At 42.5% G+C, this 12635-nt stretch overlaps 1 long non-coding RNA gene across 1 annotated transcript; it reads right to left on the bottom strand.

Annotated features, from left to right (window-relative positions):
• Window positions 1–829: 829 nt before the first annotated feature.
• Window positions 830–9501, bottom strand: LOC121101040. Its single transcript, XR_005832976.1, has 3 exons — window positions 9431–9501; window positions 6723–6896; window positions 830–924 (listed from the first exon to the last, which is right to left on the bottom strand). It is a non-coding gene; the product is annotated as an uncharacterized LOC121101040 (long non-coding RNA).
• Between the last annotated feature and the right edge of the window lie 3134 nt (window positions 9502–12635).

The raw sequence follows: 12635 nt of genomic DNA, 5'->3' as shown, positions 1-12635 counted from the left end.
TTGAAGAAACATCCACTTCTGTGACAGAAGATCTAGCTTCTACTCTTAGCCCTGCCAATGATGACAGAAGTTGGAGAGAGATGTTTCAGCCAAAAACATGGGTTCCCTGATCTGTGAAATAAAGGAGTGAGGTGCTTTGTGAAATACCCGCTACAACACTTCCCCACTCTAATATTCCCGCATATCTGCGGTTTAATCATCACTAGCTGATTTGTTTTCTGTCAACCCCAGAATGTTTCAGGCTCTATGACAATGTCACCTTTCCTCGGTTTCTGAGATCCATAATCTTCCCTTAATATTTTTTTAATAATAATTTTTTATTATGTTATGTTAGTCACCATATAGTACAGCCTTAGTTTTTGATGTAATGTTCCATGATTCATTATTTGTGCATAACACCCAGAATCCTCCCTTATTTCAAACTGAGACTTCCTCTTCTATACGTGATGCTTCAAAAGTTGTGAGGGTTGGATCTTTGGAACAGTATCTGTTAATTCTGTATGTGGGCCCATGATGTGGAACTTACTTCAAGTAGCTATTTATGTACCATAAATAATCCCTTACTTGGATGACAGTCTTCATTTTCCATCGTTTACCTGTTTTCTCTCTGAAGACCCTCCTCCTTGTTTGGCAGGCCATTGCAAACTACAAGCTGAAGAGTTCTGCCTTCTTGTTATTGACTGTACGGCTGGATGTTGTTATATGTGTATGTCATCAGAGATGCATTGGCCGCTGCCACAGCTTTCACTGGAGTTACACAGGGCACACACCGGATGAACGTATTTTGGCAAGAAGCAGTTAAAGAGACCTTCTTGCTGCAAAGACTTACCGTAGACCAGGAGTAGTCGTCTCCATCTTCAGGAAGAAGTTCATCTTCTGCTGGGTTGTATCATCATCACCCGCATCAGCAGCAACATATTGTCCCTGAAATACATTAAATGTGTAGTGTATGTCTGCTACTGAGCTAAAAGATTTATGTGCATTATCTCGTTTTATAGGGCAATTTATTCAGACATCCACTCATTCATTTGATTACTATTTATGGTACACCTCCGATGTACCAGATATTGAGCAAGCACTAGGATGTGGGGGTAATCTAAGCAGTTGATTCCCTGCTTCATATCACGTGTAGCCTAGAGGGAGAAGATAAGCACTAAATAGGTGATCATAACGAAGTAGATATTATTTTTCGCAAAGATGCAAGGCGTATGGGTGCTCATAAGAGATGGATCCACTAGATAACTCCACCTTTTGCTATTTTCTGAATATACCAAGCACTATTCTGCTTGAGGATTATTGATTTCCTGCTCCCATTTTCTAAGGCTCTCTTCTAGAAATCCATACGGCTTACTCCCACATTTTATTCATTCAAGTTTCAAATTATTATATTGGTGGAGACTTTTCCCGCCACTCTACTTAAGGATGCAACTGCTCGCCTCATGATTTTCTATCCCTTTACCCACCTGATCTTTCTTCACAGAATTCTACAACACCTGAAAGAGTATGTATGTCTCCCTCAACCTACCCCTCTAATAAGTAACTTGCATGAGACCAGAGACTTTGTTTCACTCACTGCCACTTCCGGAGTGCACAAACAATAATTGCCATGGACTAGGTTCTTGCTCAATAAATATCAGTTAAATGGTTGACTGAATGAACGAATAAATGACTGGATGAATGCTATATGAGAGCCGAGGCAAAAGCTTCAAATTCGTCATGCTGTGCCATAGATCTGGGCCTTGTGTTTCGCCTGACACTGAATAAAAGAGAGACAAGCATCTCTGGCTTAGAGAATGGTCATTTCACACTTATGTTGGAGGATGGTTGTGTTAGTCTAAAATTCCTGCGCAGAGAGAAGAAATAATCTTGAGCAATTTTGTAAAAGAGACAACTTAGAGGTACAGTATTTGTTACAGACAAGTGTTGAGTTGATGAATGAATATGTACATTTATGAGTGAATGAGTGCCTGGCTTGGTTTGTTCCCTTATATAAGATTATGTGCAATGTTTCCATTTCCCTGTGTCCTGTGAACCTCTTACCCTTTCTTGGCCCAGTCTGTTCCTCTTCCCTTTCTCCTAGCCCTCTTTCTACATATATCTGGCCCAGATTCTGTCCTCCAGTGTTAACGGTAGAGGACTATAAAAAGAAGGCATGACCCAAAGTCAGATGGCAACAAGGGTCACAGAAACACAAAGAAAATGAGCTGAATGAGCAGTATGTGGCCTTTGGGAAGCAGCACTGGGGGAGGAAAAGGAGGCAAGAGCAGTCTCTTTTCCTAGGCAGAAGCTGGCTAGAGAGCAAACCAACTTGATGGGGAGATACTACCTCTAGAGGTGGAAAGGGCAGAAGAAGAAGGGATGCAATTGATGAGAAAAGGGGGGTCCTCAAATGGGAAGGCACACCTGACTTTAGGCAATCAGGAGACACAGAGATCAAGAGGGTCATAGTAAAGTCTGGAGGGAGACCAACAGACCCCCAAGGACTGCTTTTAAATGTCCCAGCAACCAGAAGGAAGAGAAGACAAAGCACTGGAGTTGGGTGGGGAGTGGGAAGGGGGTGGGGGAGGTGGTTTGGGGAATTGAGAGCATCCCAGAAGAAGCAGAGCCTGTGTGAGTTCACAGTCACTCCTCTATTGGAGCAGACCCAGTTCTTTCCCTTTGAGAAACAAGAATCTCCGCATGTCCTTCCCTTTTACACAGGAGGCAAGGTGAGACGCCTTGGCAGAAGCGATGTTCTTAGGCATCACCAAACAACTGACTAAAAAAACACTCAAACTCAGTTGTGGGCCTCATGAAATAAAAAAAAAAATAGCCTTTTTTTTTTTTTTTAAATGAAAATCTCCCTGGAGTTCAGCTTTTCCAGTATTTATTTGTGGACAGGGCTTCAACTGGCGGCTTCACTGACCTAAGCTGCAGCAAAGGGATAGTGGGAAATTATACTGAAGGATTTTTTTAAATGTAAATTTACAAATAGGTCTGTCTGGAGAGTCAGCAGAGTTAAGATGTCTTGGCAGGTAAATATCAGCATGAGGCCTTCTAAGTCCATTCCTTGTTTCTTCCTTTAAGAAATAAGAGATAATGTTCAGTGAATCACCAGATGGAGAATTTGTTCAGGCAAAATGGCTTTGCAAGTTCCCTTGTAAATCGCCTCTGGCTTCTAAAAAACAGTAGCAAATGTGACGAGGACTGAATTAGCTAGAACAGAAGTTTCACTTTTTCACTACAAGAATTATCTGGGCCTGAGCAAAAACCTGGACTCCCAGAGTTGGAAGGGATGTGAAAAGACTGTCAACCAGGCCTCTGGTTTTAGTCAGGAAGGCTTAAAAAGTTTATGAAACAGGGTGAGGTACCCTTCAGACTTGAGAAATCCATTCCCTTCATAACCTTGAATCTATAGGAATTTGCTACCCAAAGAACGTGGATACTGAGGGAACAACATTGACGTCTACACGATACATATTGTGAAGCCCTTGTAGAGGTTGACAAATGGCCCGAGGTTGTTAGAAGAAGACAGCCATTTTAAAGTTGACAGCAAGAGATTAGACTCTTCTAGAAAGCCTGAGGTTAGAACTTGCTTTCCACACCTTTCAAATCTTCCACAAGATAAGATTCAATCAAAGAGCCTTCAGCTGAATTGAGCAAAAGACACTGTCTATACTGAGAGATACAGACCACCATATAGCTTTGAGGGCTGCATCTTGAGCATATTCAGCATTCTGAAGTGCTTTTAGGAAACAAATAATGCCTTTCTAGAACGTTATCTTAGAGGTACCCCTACCACCCCTCCCAGGACTCCATTGGGCTTTCCTCTCACAAAACTCCACAAATGGGTGTTCTGCTGAGTGAAACTCTGCTGAGGAAAAGACTTCCACCTTCTCTCCTCCTGAAGTAGAAAGAGGAATTGAGGAAGTCATAGGACAGGGTGAGAAAAATAGCAGTTGGCTATTTTTAAGCTGTACCTTTCAACAGCATGGGTTAAAATCAGGGCATTGAGTCAAAATCATAGAGCCACCTACCCAAAATTTACTGGGCTTTACATGTGTTTCTTTTCTTGAAACTAAAGCTTGCACTGGGGGCGGGGGGGGGGGGAGGACTGAGGGGATTATGGACTGTGAGCAATTTAAATTCTTTTGCATTTAGTGACTTTTTCTGGTTAGAGAAGGATTCAGGTATTTGGATAATTTCATAAACCATTGACTTTTTAAAGAGGAATATGAAGAAACATATGCCAATTGAGTTAGAAGCTGGGCATAACTGTGAGATAGATATTAGTCCCTTTTACCAAAATGTGGTTTATGAGGCTTTTAATAGAGATTAAATTGGTGGAAACCAGGTTTTACCTTATTATGGATTTGATAGTTTCTACATTTATCTCCCCAACGTAATACTGAACTGTTGGACCCAACACAGAGTCTTTAACTCTGCGTAGATCACCTAGTTCCATTTTACAAATAAGAAATGACAAATTTCTGTATACAAATCAAGACAATTCATTGGTGATGAGCTATTTCTTTCTCTACAACCCCCCCTGCTGTGTCGGTTTCTGTTAATGGCCCTAAGAACCCTGGTGTGTAACTCGGGATCACTTTGACATCTATACCCATTCCCATCCTGGGATGTTCTCCACTTGCCAAATTCTACCCATTCAATGAATATTACTGAGTTATTGTCACTGCTAAAAACTCTTTATAGACAGTGATACATACTACGAAGAAAAACAAAGCAGACTAAGGGGAAGCAGAACGCCAGGTTTGGAAGGATGCAAATTTTAGAACAGTAGTCAGGAAGACCTGTCTGTCTTTGGAGGTGAGAAGAATGAAAATTTAAAAAAGTGCAGTGGGCAGAATCTGGTGCATTCATGAATAGCAAGGGGCCTGGTGGCTACAGGGAAGTGAGGGGAAGAGTGGAGGGTAACAAGGTCAGAGAGGCAGGCTGGGGCAACATATGTGGGGCTGGATTTTATTTCAAGTGTGAGAGTAGTGGATGGCTGTGACAACGACAGTGATGGGTGTGATAAAGTGAAACTCCTCATGGAGCTTCTGCTCCAGTGGGAAAAGAAAGAAGATGAACGAGTATACCAGATGTGAGCTGGTTCCTGCTTTAAAAGATAGCACCGAATTGACATTTACAAAGTCATGAATTCATGGGACTCCAAACTGCTGAGTTTATCTCAGTCTGCAGAGGGACATTATCCACCTTGAACTTTCCTCTACTTGAGGGTAATGTGTCAGCCTTTCATCACTCTGCAACATGGATTTAACGCTCAGGATGGTATACATATTTTCTAACCTATCTTTGGGTAGAAAATCAGATTTGATGTTTTCAGGGCCCTCATTAAATCATTATATAAAACTGATTCTAGGAAGACTCCCTTTTCCCAAAAGAAATGCTTTGTGTATGCTTACTTTTCAATACTGGTTCTTGAGATTGATGAAATTATGACTTTGGCCATCCAATGGGAAACCTTGATGATATGCTATCTAAAAAATTAGAGGAATGAGTGTGCACGAATGTACGCTCTGTCTGCCATCATCTCTGTGAATTCTATGTGAATGAATTAATGAAGGAAGATATGAGAAGAAATGAGCTGGGGCTGCTGTTTCTGAACTTCATTTTCTTTCGTCCTCTCTCTTGGTCCACTTAATATAATTAAGGCAAAGATGTGGATGAAGTAGCCCCTCCTTCCTCTGTCTCACATGTCATGAACCCCCCAGTGGTGACCATGGAAGACAGCGGCCTCTTGTTCTCCCACAATGGATCCCTCAGACCGCTTACAGAAGAAAGGATGACACTAGCCTACCGGTTAATTTCTAATATCAGTCTGGAACCTTCCACATTCTTTGGCCCTGTTTCCTTCTATCCAGATAAAGAGGTGAAAATCAGTACCTGGTGAAATAAAAGATTTACGTTCCCATTACTCTCCAAACCGCAGAGAAGGAATTGGGTCAGACCACTTGGCCTGAAGCTGCTACTTCTGTATAAAAGCTTCAAAGGACTACCCTGAGCGCCCACGGCTCCCCATGGGCCTTTAGCAGCGCTGATGTTTACAGACAGAAAATGGCAGGACCCTGGTACAGAGGCAGGAGGATGGAGCCAGGGAGGAGGAGCAGTGGGTGGAGACAATTCTGCGAAGGAACCAACCCTTTTACCTATGGCGTTTTCTCCCCTGTACGGGTCCAGTACTTTCTTTCTATTCAGTTAAATTCCTATTCAGTTAGGAAGAACCAAAGGACCAAGAGGCTTCTTTAAACAAAGGAACCCAGAAGGGTGAGGCCTGGACGGGTTGTGATGAAGGCTGTCATTCAAAAGAGAAGTGATGAGTAACAGAAATGCTAGCACCTCCCTTCAGTTTGAAAGTGCTTATGTGGCTTTTTAAAAACTTATCTTTGGGGGGTGTTGGAAGGGGAAGTTGAATGAGGATGAGGAGGAGGAAGGCAAGTCCCCACTTTATCCTAGGCCGGGGGGTTAGAGGTCCCGAGCAACGCCAATTCTGTTCAGTTCACCTGAATGAGGGCTAAATAATAAAATCACATTATACAATGCAGAAGTCAAGCCAGAGCGATGAATACAGAACAAAGGTACTTTGGAATATGCCATCCTAATATTCCTGTCTGCACAGTTTAGTGTTCTTAAATGTGTTTTATGTTTAATGAAAGAAACAATGACTTTCAGTGGAGGGAAAAAATAGATCTTTAAAGATAATCAAGGCCTTAACTACCTACCTTAGGTAGCTGAGAAAAAGCTACTGTACTCTTTATTTTTTAACACTCCAGATATGTAATTTAATGCAGGTCTAATGACAGTCTCAAACATGGGGCTTTAATCGGAATTGTTCAAGCTCAGTACTGTGACAGGAACTCACAAGCCCCCGACAGTGCTGTCCATTTTCTCAGGTTCTGTAAGAAAAAAGGAAAGAAGAAAAAAACCTCTTGAACTTATGTTGCTATTGATGTGTAATATACAATAAAAAAACAGTTAAATTTCAATTACCCACAGGTAATTATAATTTTATTGTTTGACTGTACTACAGGGATTTTTGTAATTCCCAAGACTAATAATTTTCTATAATTTTACAGGTTGTCAAATAAACTATTAAAGATTATCTTTGAAAAGGCGTCTGCAATTGTAAGGACATATCATACTGTTCATGTACTGTATTAGTAATTAGAGATCCCTGGATAGTGAAATATCTGTGCTGGGAGCTCACCACCAGTAGCACATTTCCTCACGGCCGCCTCTAATCTCCCACGAAAGCTTTCAAACTTCTCAGGTATTCTCTTCACTGCTGTAGGATGCATGTTCAAATTTTATTTATATTCCCTCCAGCAATTCCAAATGGTTTGTCAAGATAAATCTCTACTGCCTGGTGGGAAGAAGTTAAAACCAGAAGGATGGGCCCCACCTATTGTTAATGGAAAAATCTCAGGACCAAATGCAAATTGAGAGGCCACGGATTGGAAGGCTGGAAGGATTGGTTGAGGGTGTGTGTGTGTGTGTGTGTGTGTGTGTGTGTGTGTCTGGTGGGTAGAACAGAAAGGTTTGGGGGCAAAGATAGTTATACAGTTCTTTCTACCAATAACTATTAGAATCGATATGAAATTAGCCCCCATAGCAAGCTTCTTTCTGAAATTTTCTTTTGCAAGGCAATTTTCTTCTGTTGTTTTCATGCATATATGGTAGAGTGGTTACTGGGGAGCCGAAGAAGATAAAGTCTGTGCTTTTCGACTGGGCATCAATACTCCTCTCTCTGAAACAGACACCAGTGACAGATCAGGGAGCTGCAGAGATGACTTCTTCACACAGCCTCTCATTCTTCTCCAAATGCACCAAGTTTGTCTCACCTTCCTGCTTCTATGCAGCCTGTCTTCTTCCCCTTTCCTGTCAACTCCCACTCACCCTTAAAGTCCAGAGGAAATCTAGATCCTTGATGAAGATGTTATTAGCTCTTCCACTTCTATGAAATATTTTCTATTTTGGCTTCTCAGAGGATTTTTTTTTTCTTTTTATTATTGGGGCAAGAGGCACCATGTCAGGGAAACCCAAAGAAACGTGGGACTAAATAAGTAGCTGGAGAATGCCTTCAGGTGTCTGAGGGATACAGAGAAGAGCTGGGAACGACTTTCAGATTCAAACCGGAGATAAAGACTGTGCTCTAGGTGTTGGGGGAAGTAGGAGCAATGGTAGTGTCCTTAACAGCAAGGACAAGAGACTGAGAGGTGGGGGGCGCCTGGGTGGCACAGAGGTTAGGCGTCTGCCTTCGGCTCAGGGCGTGATCCCGGCGTTATGGGATCGAGCCCCACGTCAGGCTCCTCTGCTATGAGCCTGCTTCTTCCTCTCCCACTCCCCCTGCTTGTGTTCCCTCTCTCGCTGGCTGTCTCTATCTCTGTCGAATGAATAAATAAAATCTTAAAAAAAAAAAAAAGAGAGACTGAGAGGTGGAAGGGAAAACAGACAAGGAGAGGAAAACCAATGCTCCCTGGTCTGATTGGATTATTTGGACAGACACTGTCTAAGAAGGGTTGAAAAGTACCATGGCATCTGTTGGCTTGTGCCAAACACCATCTTACCAGGCCCTACCGGGGCTACCAGTCCAAGCACTGCATTGTCCTGCAAATCTATGCTTTCCAAGCATCTCCACCACTGGCCCATAAATTCCTAATGGGAGAATACTGTTGCACTGAGCTCTGTGCCCCCGCACCTCGCCCAGTAGGTAGTCACCTAGTACACATTTGCTGTGTGGAGTGTGACATGCACAGATGATCTGAGCTCTTTGCCTGGCCCTAACACAGCCTGCCTCTATAACCTGTACTAGATTGAGGCTCAGATTTCCATACTATGTTATCCACCCATTGCCTTTTAAAAGTCTGGAGGGAGAGTAGAAATCATTCTCTACTAGCACCCTAAAATCTCTCCCACTTGGATACTTATTTCTTGAATTCCAAAATAGGAGAGTCAAATCTCAACTCTGCAACCAGAAAAAAGTGCAAATGCAACAAAGGGCAACAACCAGTTAGTTCTGCCTCACTTCAGGCTAAATCATTGGTTGGAGATCTTGTGTTGAGAACCCCATTTGGTGAGAGTAAGCATTTCCTGGTGTGACAAAGTGTTTTGTGGGTGTGAGTGAAGAGATGCAGAGGGAGGAAGTAGTCATGGGAAAGAAAAAGGAACCAGAAAGAAGGTCTTAGGAACTCCAAAGACATTATTTTGTCATCTTTACGTTTTGCCCAGAGTTTCCCTTGGTAAGAAGAACTGATCCAAGTTTTATTTTTAGGTAAAAAGTAGGACAAACAAAGGTCAAATTAAGAAGCAAGGCAACAATTATATCAAACTTATAAGATAATACAGCTGTAAGGAATGTAAAGATGATCATAAAAAATTTCTCCGAGGCCACACTGGACAACCACACAGTAAGGAACAAGAATGAAATCACCTGCCTTTTAAACCAGTGCTTTTTCTGCACTTTTCTGTTTCCAATCTTGGTGCCAATAGTCAAAAAGGTACCCTGAAATACAAAGAAGAGACATTTCACAATCAAATAATTATGTTAAGGTGCATATGAAGTAAGTACAGAATAGTAACAATATTAGTGTTTAAACAAAGACGATTTCCTTTACCAGTGCATAATCTCAGCACAGACTTCATTCTCATACAACGTCTTCTCCTTACTGGTCACCGCTAAGCTAGTATTTGTCCTGATGGTATAATCATTCTGGGAGCTTAACATTCAAAATGTAGAATTATGAAATAAATAGTCCTTATTGCAGCATGTCTTATTTCTTGATAAGTCATTTGGTAACAGCTTTATGCCCTGAGCTGAAGCAATGTCAAGGACAATTATTTCATTCAAGGCCCCTAATTAAGACTACTTTTTTGAGGTCAGGATAATGCATTACTTTACTTTAATAGAGAGGAGATCAAAGCTCTACCTTAAATTCTCCTGGTGTAAAGCAATGCTGCTTTAACCTAGGTTACAGTAACAAGGGAGAAAATGGTTTACTTATTTTGGGGCCTCACCCCCAGCCCTCCACCCCAAAGACAGTGTTCACATCAATAGAAATGAAGTTTATCTAGTGACAGAGACAGGCTCAACTTCTGCTCTCATTGCATGTCTTTAATCATTTTCTTTTGTCTGTGTGTTTCTTTTGTTTGTTTTCAGCTCTAGAAGAACCTTGATTTCTATGGAATAAGCTTGCATTAGCAAAACCAGTTTGTCCAGAAATGTACAAGCGAGCCCCTTTGTATACTTCTGAGATCCTGGGTTCCCAAAGTCCCGGTGTTCATTTTGCTGTTCCTATTGGAGCAGAGACTGTGTGTGGGAGATGGACACCCCCAAAAGTACTTCATGGGGCCTCCCAAAATTCAGCTTACATTGTCTTTAAAAATCAAGATATTTCCCATAAAATCTCAATCTCCAGATTCTCAAGGAGAGAATCAAAATCTAACAGCGTTCAGCCCATCTTAAATGGTAACGACTGGCTAGAGCTGAGAAATGGCTGCCTCTTTCAGGCGGGAGACACATTCAAATTTGTCACTATCCCAGCTGCCTGTTGTTGCAAGGGTTACAGGCTGGCCAACACTGCAAACCGGCCAACATATTTTGTTTGGCCAGGACAGCCTCGAAGTTATTACTCATATGTATCTTTTAAAGCTGTAGTGCTTTCAGGGAGTTTTTAAACTCTGTAGTTCCACAGGCTCGGTATTCCCATTGCTCTGTACCTGACCAGGTTCACTTATTTATATTGCCGGCCTGGCACGGGTAGCAGCCCTGCCCCACTTCCCCTCAGCCCACTGGAATTCCCCCGATGCCGACAAAGGCGGCTTCCAGCAGACACACAGCTGTCCACCTCAAAAGGCTGAGTCTCTCTCCCTTTTGTTGCGTGTGGGTTTGGCGGGCACCTCTATGCTGATTCTGCACCAAGACACACAGAGGAAGTACCGGCATTGGTGCTCCCTGCTGTGGCCCTCTGCCAGTCGGGGGGGAGTGGATGCACGCCTCAGTCTCCCGACACCAGGTGGAATGATTCTGGGTGCCTTTCACATGGTTTCTCAGAGGGTCCCCCTCAGAGAGAACTGCACTGCCCACAGCAGGAATCAGCTCATTAACTCATCCTTCATGGCTTTTCTCCCTTCGGGAGACTGGAGGCCACTCTTCTCAACTTGAGCTTCCTGCATTGCCTCCCAAATCAACCATGTGCACCAAGCTTCGAGCTCAGGTCACTACCCCAGGAAACTACCCTAAGATGATATTTAAATGTATTCTGTGAGGGCATCCTGACAGTGACCCACTGTGAGAATGGCTGCTCAGGGTTGGGGGGGGGGTTCCAGGATCCGTGTCACGGAAGGAGAGCTTGTAGGAACTGTGCAGAGAAGACTTAAAATAAGTCTGATAACTACAGTCACATTCGGGGAAAATGACCTCTGAAAAGAGATAAAATGGACAGGTTAGCTCCAGAGGGCAAGATTAAGACTAGGGAATTTGACTCAGGCAGATGTAGGCTTAATATAAGGACACATTTTTAATCTTTAGAGCACATTAAAATAGAACGGACTGATTGGCACAGAGATTCACATTTCCTTTCAGAGATTCAAAGTAACGAAATTCCCTTACTTCGCAAAGACCCTTATAATCCATGTTGCCCACACACATTTATTTAATATCACAAACATGGGACATACAGGGGAATCTTACAGTTTATTGGATTGAGTGGTTTGTCAGATGTTTCTTTTGAGGTTGGGGAAAGGGAAAAGAAAGAGATAAAGCTGGCATTCGGTGATGGGAGAAGTAGTTCCCCCACCATTATAGGGATATAATTTAGCACCCCTATAAAACCTAGGAATGCCTCAAATCAAAATGCATTTTTTCTCCTCACACTGAGAATCTCTTAAGTGCACAGGAACGCATGAGATCAGGTGAATTATCTCTTATCAGAAAGATATTTACGATGCCTAAGGTGGAAGGGCACGATTCATATCTGCTCCTCACAGGAACTCCAACACGATCATAAGCCAGCAGGGAGGAAATAGCTGAAATATTTGGAAGAACAGACCCTCCCTGCCAGAGGTTACTGTGAATTCAAGTGTTTTCCACTTCTGCCCTTCTTCAAAGCGACAAAGCAATGAGGTAGTCAAATTAATGAAGTATTGTAACAGAAATGGAAAGATTAGAGTGTGCGGAAGGGTGGAATACCGTTTTGTTCTTAAGAGGCACGACAGATAGGAGAGAAGCACTTTGATGTAAGAGGCTGGCTGGAGGGGCTATTCAGCTTCAGTGTCAGCATAAAAAAAAATCAGAATGGATTAGCATGATTTTGTTATCACTACAGATAGATAACACGTAAGAAAATAGACATTAGCAGGTTGTAATTCAATGGAGAGTTTCAGATAAATGCAAGCCATAAGAGCAGGGCTCTATCCAGGGCACATTTTACCAGAACCTCCGTGGGTTGAATTACAGCTCCCATACTGGCCAGCAGTCCTCCCATTCGTATTTATGGATTCCAGTCCTCCCCACAAAAGTAAAAAATAAATGGAAATTCATTGCCTGAGCACGCCAATGGCCTGAGTGAGGGAACCCCTAAAGTGACAGTGTTCGACTTTCAGGGAAGTATCAACCCCAATCGCTCGCAAGCCAGTGT

Source organism: Ursus maritimus, unplaced genomic scaffold (genome assembly GCF_017311325.1).
Source record: "Ursus maritimus isolate PB19 unplaced genomic scaffold, ASM1731132v1 scaffold_6, whole genome shotgun sequence".
Classification (NCBI taxonomy): Eukaryota; Metazoa; Chordata; class Mammalia; order Carnivora; family Ursidae; genus Ursus; species Ursus maritimus.
This window is presented reverse-complemented; position numbering and strand designations above follow the sequence as displayed.